This window comes from Calidris pugnax, unplaced genomic scaffold (assembly GCF_001431845.1).
Source record: "Calidris pugnax isolate Ruff unplaced genomic scaffold, ASM143184v1 scaffold41, whole genome shotgun sequence".
Classification (NCBI taxonomy): Eukaryota; Metazoa; Chordata; class Aves; order Charadriiformes; family Scolopacidae; genus Calidris; species Calidris pugnax.
Window position 1 is genome coordinate 5723202 of NW_015094509.1, and position 6807 is coordinate 5730008.

Below are 6807 nucleotides of genomic sequence, written 5' to 3' on the forward strand. Positions count from 1 at the left end.
CCAGACAGAGATTTTCCATACTTAATCCAGTTATGAACCTGCTTTATTGGAATAAGATACTTTAAATCCCAGTGGTTAGCAAGGTGCAGTACCTTTAAGTATTCATTGTTCTGAGACAGATTATTACCTATATTGATCTTCAGGTCAGTAAGGTTTTGGTAAAAAAATCTGTACTTGAGAAAAGTGAAAAAACATCTTCTAAAAGTAACCACGGTGTTTTATTTTTCAGAAATATTTTGTTGTTGTTGTTGCTTTCACAGTGTTTTTTTATTGGTGCTGGAGTAAAAGATTCAGTTGATTTTAATATGACAGTTTATTTCAACTACCCAGAAGTTGGAATATCAATGGTAAACATGACAGTTATATAGTGAACATTATTAAGTAGATATAATTTGGACAAAAGTAATATATCTTCCCCATATTTATGAAGTTGCAGCAGCACATCACCATGATGTTATGACACCAAGCATCCACAGTATTTGAAATGTGCCATAAATTGTAAAATCATTCTCAGGAGTTGTTCTAGCTTGCTAGGATCTGTGATCAGGAAGATTTCTCCCTTTCTTTTTACCGCTCAATTCTTTTGGTCTTTTCCCACAGTAGAATTCATAAAGAAAACTCAGAAATGCCATGAACTACATTTAAAAAGGAAGTAACATCTTTACTAACTCTGTTCCCACTGCAAAGCATCTCTTTGCTTTGAAAGAGGGCCATGTTCCTATGGCCTGCATGCAGATAATGGAAATGAGAAAAAAACTGCTTGCAAAAACAGTCTCAGAAAGCATGTGTTGTACAGATCCCTAAAAAAAACTTGCAATTATCCAAAGATTTAATCAAACATTGCCTGCTATAGACATATGTGCCTGGAGTATCCTCATAACCTAAGCTCGTCTAGCAGTTTTACTTGGACTCTCAGTAGCTGCTAAGCTCAATAACTCAAGGAGATGCTCAAACCAGAAAGGTAAAAGTGTTCCTAGTACTGCAAAGATGTTGGAGGGAATGATTCACGGAATTGTCAGAGTTAGAAGGATGATATCTCTCCCGCTTCATATGAGCTAAGATTTTGATCCAACGGACTGATGTGTTCTGCAATCACACTGTTAGAGTTGTCTGACCCCTTAGGTAGTCTAGTCCTGTTGTGGGAGACCTGTAGTATGGTGTCCAAGTGATCAGTGATAAAATGAGCAGGAAATTGTAAATATCAACCTTTCATGCTGGTCTTACACTTTGATAAGAGCTGAGATAGCGCATTTGAAATAAAATGTTCCTCCTTCGGCACTTCAGCATTTTCAGTTTGGAAAAGTCTAATACATTTTAGGTCATATAGCTTGCTCCCTAAAGTGAGATATTTACTAATTTAAAAGGTGCTATCAAAACCAGCAAGAAATGGGAAATGAAAGAGCTAGCAAAATAGTGAGACCTTTCCTGGCACAAATAATCTCTAAGGCTTTGACCCAGCAAAAAATCCTGTCTGCTTAGTCTTGAATGTGCTGGCAAAAGTTCCAAATAAGATATCAGGAAAGGCAAACATATTTCTGCAGTGGAAGAGATTGTATTAACCTACCACCCTGTAATTTACTGAAATGCTTACTTTATTTGAAATGATTCTTCCCTAAAAGCAATAGTGATCTTTGTCTACTAACTAGAGAGGGAGACAGTGTCAAGCTATCTTGACAACATTTTCACCTGACAGGCTGGAATGAAACTGTAGGTACAATATGGTTCAGGGTTCTACTTTCATGTCCTTTGGTGTAAGATCCACCTATTAGTTATCTTCGATGCAAACAAATGCATTTAATTGTATTTGAAAAAATGATCATTGTACTACTTAATCACTCAGCTAGATTCTGTAAGGGATTTTGAGATCCCCAGGAAAAATAAACTATCACAAAAAAGGACAATAGATTTCAAAGAATAATAATAATATTTTGTCATAGAAATGCTCACTCGTCTGTTCTATTGCCATTCAAATAAGGTACGCAGCTTTTTACAACAAATTTTTGCAATTTTCAAACATTCGTCTTGATTTTAAACGTTTTTCTTATTATTATTGACATGAACATTCTTTTCCTGCTTTTTCTGCTTAGTTGTTAGCAGTTGTTACAGTGCTGCAATCTGAAAAAAAATAAAAGCTTGCTGAATAGCTAAGTATCATGCATTAAATATGCGTGGATTCTTTATTTACTGAAAATGTGAATGTACTCATCCAGAAGGCAAACTTGGTGCAGATTGCAAACAGGGACACTTGATAAAGATGATTGTTGGTGTTAAAAAAGTACTGAATGATACACCACTTCTGGTTGTAGTATCTTGAATGCAAATATCTTTCGGGCATATTAAATGAGTACACTGAATACACACACCAGAGCCTTCTGAACATCACTTAGAATATTAGGTCTGAAACATTTTTTTTTCCAGATAAATTTTCTTGTATCAAAACTGTATGAATAGACATTCTAACTTACTGTTTTAGATAATAGAAAATAAAAACCCTCAGAGCTATACTGACTAGACTGTGGAAGTACTGGTGTACTTTTTCCTTAAAAAAAAAAAAAGTCAATAACCATTCTACGTAATTAGAAAGATCATGTAAATTCACATTGTTTCACTGTCCAAACTAATGTCTATTTTGCATCTTAGCTCTTTTTTTTTCTCAAAGAATCAGAATATGCAGAAATTTTTGAAGCTGAAACACTTCCTTTTTGTCTTAATTTAGAAGCTGCAGGATTAGCTGCCTGAAAATGAAATGTTTAGATGGTAATGCTTTGATTACAAGCACTTAAGTTCCCATCTGCATACAGGTTCATCAGAGGTTCCACAAAATGAATGAAATCCTGGAACAGTTACTGGTCCATCACGATAACATCCATGCTCTAAAACAAATATGGAGATTTGTAGGAACTTTTGATTTGTTGCTCGCCTTTATTTGTAACGTGATATGCATATATATACTTATACCTTGACAAACTTTTAGTTTTACCGTCCCAAAGACAGCTGATTTCTGTGCTTTCAGCTCATCATTCTCCATATTTTGTGTCCATTTCCTTCTTTAATTGGGCCACATATCACTGAAGGAGTCTGCTTACGCTGTGTCTTACAGGAGACAGCTGGTCTCTGCAGTTATCTAACTTATCCCCCATTCTCTCCATTCCCATCAGCTTACGCTTGTAGTGGAGCATCAAAGAGCTGCTGCTACGTATTTTGTGTTTTCTTTGACATTGTTCTCCCTTAAAAAGGGCAATTCCAATCAGACTATGGAAAATATCCAACCCTAAGAGTAAGACAGTACACCAGAAACAAAGAAAATCTCAAAGCTCAGGGTCCCACCTTGGCTCATTTGACCATTATTAAGTTGCAGAAGCCAAGTGTTTGAGCTCCTCTAGATCAGACATGTCGCTGGCCTTCACCTCTGGCCCTGTTTGCTCCCAAACATCCTTTGCCACAGATGCCAGCCATTTTCTAACAAAATGGGCAACTGTTCCCAAATTGTCTTGCATCAGCAATGTGTGGATGATGCATCTTCATTTGATACAAGGTACACCTTAGAGAGAGAATACATTATGAACTGTTGTGCTGAGGCATTTGTCTTTGCAACATTGAGCGGGATAACTGTAAGAGCAATGTATAGTAACCATGAAGATAAATAACACAGCAGGCCACAGTATCATGTATAAAATATTCCCAGCACTCTAGGTTCCATTTCATTATTAGATTTTTTAAGAAGAACCATTTTCTTGGTTACTTTCCAGAGCTAGCAGTCACAGAGGCTAATTTCAAATTGCTTGAGGCCTTGGAAACAAAGATGTATTTGTGCAAACACTGGCTTAAATGCCAATAAAAAATGCGAGGAGGACTCACCCAGCCTTGTAAGTGAATGATACACCAGAGGGTTTTTCTCCTCACAAACCCCTGTCTACTTCAGTTTTTTTCTGTCATGCACCAGCATTTACAGGCTGGCTTTCAAGACAGCAAAAATATTAGGCAGGAAAAAAGATAGCTATCTGGATAGATAGACAGCTTTCCGCAGTGAGATCTCACTGAGATCTCATCTGGAGTATATTCTGGAAGGATGTGGGACAGAAGCAGGAAGTCCACAGGAGATCAGCAGGAATGGTTAGGTGTTTGGGTGTTAAAGACTAAATGAACTAGGAGGAGCTTCTTTCCTGTGAGGATGGCAGAGCCCTGGAAGAGGCTGCCCAGGGAGGTGGTGGAGTCTCCTTCTCTGGAGACATTCAAACCCACCTGGACACGTTCCTGTGCAACCTGCTCTGGGTGGACCTGCTTTGGCAGGGGGTTGGACTAGATGATCTCCAGAGGTCCCTTCCAACCCCATATCATTCTATGATTCTCTGATTCTGTGAATTTGGGTTGTCTAGCATAAAGAAAAGGAGTCTGGAGGGAGACCATGGCACTAGTTCACAAATCACTACAGACATTTGCAGTAAGAAAATAAAATATTCTTCATGTTCACAGTAAATAGGAGAACCTTAAAAGACAGTGAGGAAGGTTCAGGTTAGATACCAGGGAAACTTCTGCAATGTAAAGGTAGTAAAGCACCACAACAGGTTACTGAAATGCTGTGAAATTTGCAGCACTGAAAGTCTGATGTGAATGTTTATCGAGAGATAACACAAGTGCAGTTAACGCTGCTTTGGATCAGGGAGGTAAGACTGTGTAACCTTCTAAAACACTTTCAGACCAAGGATTTTTTTGATGTGTTAAAAAATGCTACATAATAAATATATGCCTAAATGCTAATGGTAATGCAGTACAAATATAAAATTGATCATAATCATTCAGCAGCACATCTTATCCCATAACTGTTAGCTTTTTTTTTTATGGTACCAGCTGGCAATAACATGCTAAGTTATTTATATTCTACTTAGAGACAAATGAGTTATTTTATGGTTAATTCAATATGTAGCCTTTAGACACCATGGAGCAGGGTTCAAGCCTCTGTTTTGCAACAGAATCTGTTACTTCAGTTAATCACTCGCTCTCCCTGAACCCTAGTTATTCACCTGTGAAAGGAGGACAACATCTCTTCCGGAATTTAATTAGTTACTGTAAGAATATGTGGAATGAAACTTGGGAACCAGTTTCTTCCAGGGGTGGCCAGACACTTTCTTTAGATGAACAAAACAATGAATGTCTTAAGACTAAAATCCTCACTGCCTACAAAATTATGTTTGTGTTTTTTTTGTTTGCGTGGTGCAGTTGGTGGTGGCTGTTGCTCCTTTCGAGTGCATTTCTTCAGTTTCTTAATAGTTCGTAATTACGGGATTGTAGCAATGAAACCAGGGTCTATTCCAGGTAAGAAAATTTGAAGGATGGCTAATCCCTTTGCTTCCAACAGATGAAACAAATTATAACAATTAGTATAGTAGTAGACCACTTCTTTTAATCAAGCAGCATAAGATGATGCTGGAATGATTGGTGCACATCCATCAGAAATAAAAGGCCAGCCTTAGCACATGTATCATTTTATTACAGTTTAATCACAAACGAAATGTTAAGTTCTCATTTTATGGGTAGCATTATAATGAAGATTAGTTATTTAATATTTCAGGACAATAGGCATGGTGGATGTAAAGTCATTGAACCCTAAACGTGTTTCTTGGACCAAGTGATGCTAATGGCCATTAATTGGATGTGAACAACTATTTTCAACCAAATATATTTGGGTTTATGTCTGCATAATTTGTATGTATTTTTCCAGTGAAGTGGATAAGAATTTAGGAACGGTGTGGAATGGAAGCAAAGCTTTCATGCCTCTGAGGAAAACTCTTCCTGAAATGGTCAGACCCACATGTCTAAAAGTTCCAGACTGGCTCTTTACTGGCCATGGCTCAGCATGCCAGCTCACTGCGCCAACGTATGAACCTTCCACTGGCATTAGACTCCCACTACCTAGAGACTGTAGTGACCTACTAATTCCTCAATTTCATTCACCTGGAAGTGCAAGTGTAACAATTGGATCTCTCTCCCCCAGGGAAGGAGGCTGCACCAGGAGCTCAGATCAGACTGTCTTTGATCTTACCTGCCGGGTGGTTGAAGAGCAGCAGGGAGTGTTGTCTCTCTAAGTCCTCCCCTTGGCTCTTTGAGGCACAGTAGTCTCTGACAGAGTTTCTCGTTTAGTTTGCAGTCCTGAGAGCTGAAATTGGCCCTCTTCTTTCCTTTTGGTAGTGTTTAATGTCAGTTATTTGAGGATTTGTAGCCATAAAGCACTTTTTAGACTGTTCCTCTTTCTCACTTATGGTTAGAGGGAGTGGCATATGTATTTTTAACTAGGAGTTATAAAACCTATAAAAAGACATGAGGCTTAACGTTTTAGCTGAAATACAGTGGGGAAAGAATCTGTCTTAAGACTTTTATTAAGAGCTTTATCTATTTTTCTAATACAAGTTTATTAATAAAGCAAAATATGTCTGTTCATGAAGATTTGATCCAAAAGCAAAGCAGACTCTTTTCTCAGCCTTCACAGAAATAAAAAAATGGAACGGTTCTGTTTGGCTGAAAAATTTATATCTCATTCTGGTTTTGATGGACTTATCATTTATGGCTTTCACATTAAGTTTAACATATTTCAGGATGTCACTACAAGCCTGATATATAGAACAGATATAATAACTTCACTGATGCTCAGTCTTGAAGCGTATTCAGTGATTGCTGTCATATCTGGACTCACAGTGTGAGGTCGATGGTTTTGCATGTGTCACATATGTGCAGAATCCAAGACTGTAGAGAAGGTTGGCTGACTCACCTCTAGTGCTTCTCATTTATTTCCCAGCTAAGTTGGACACAGGG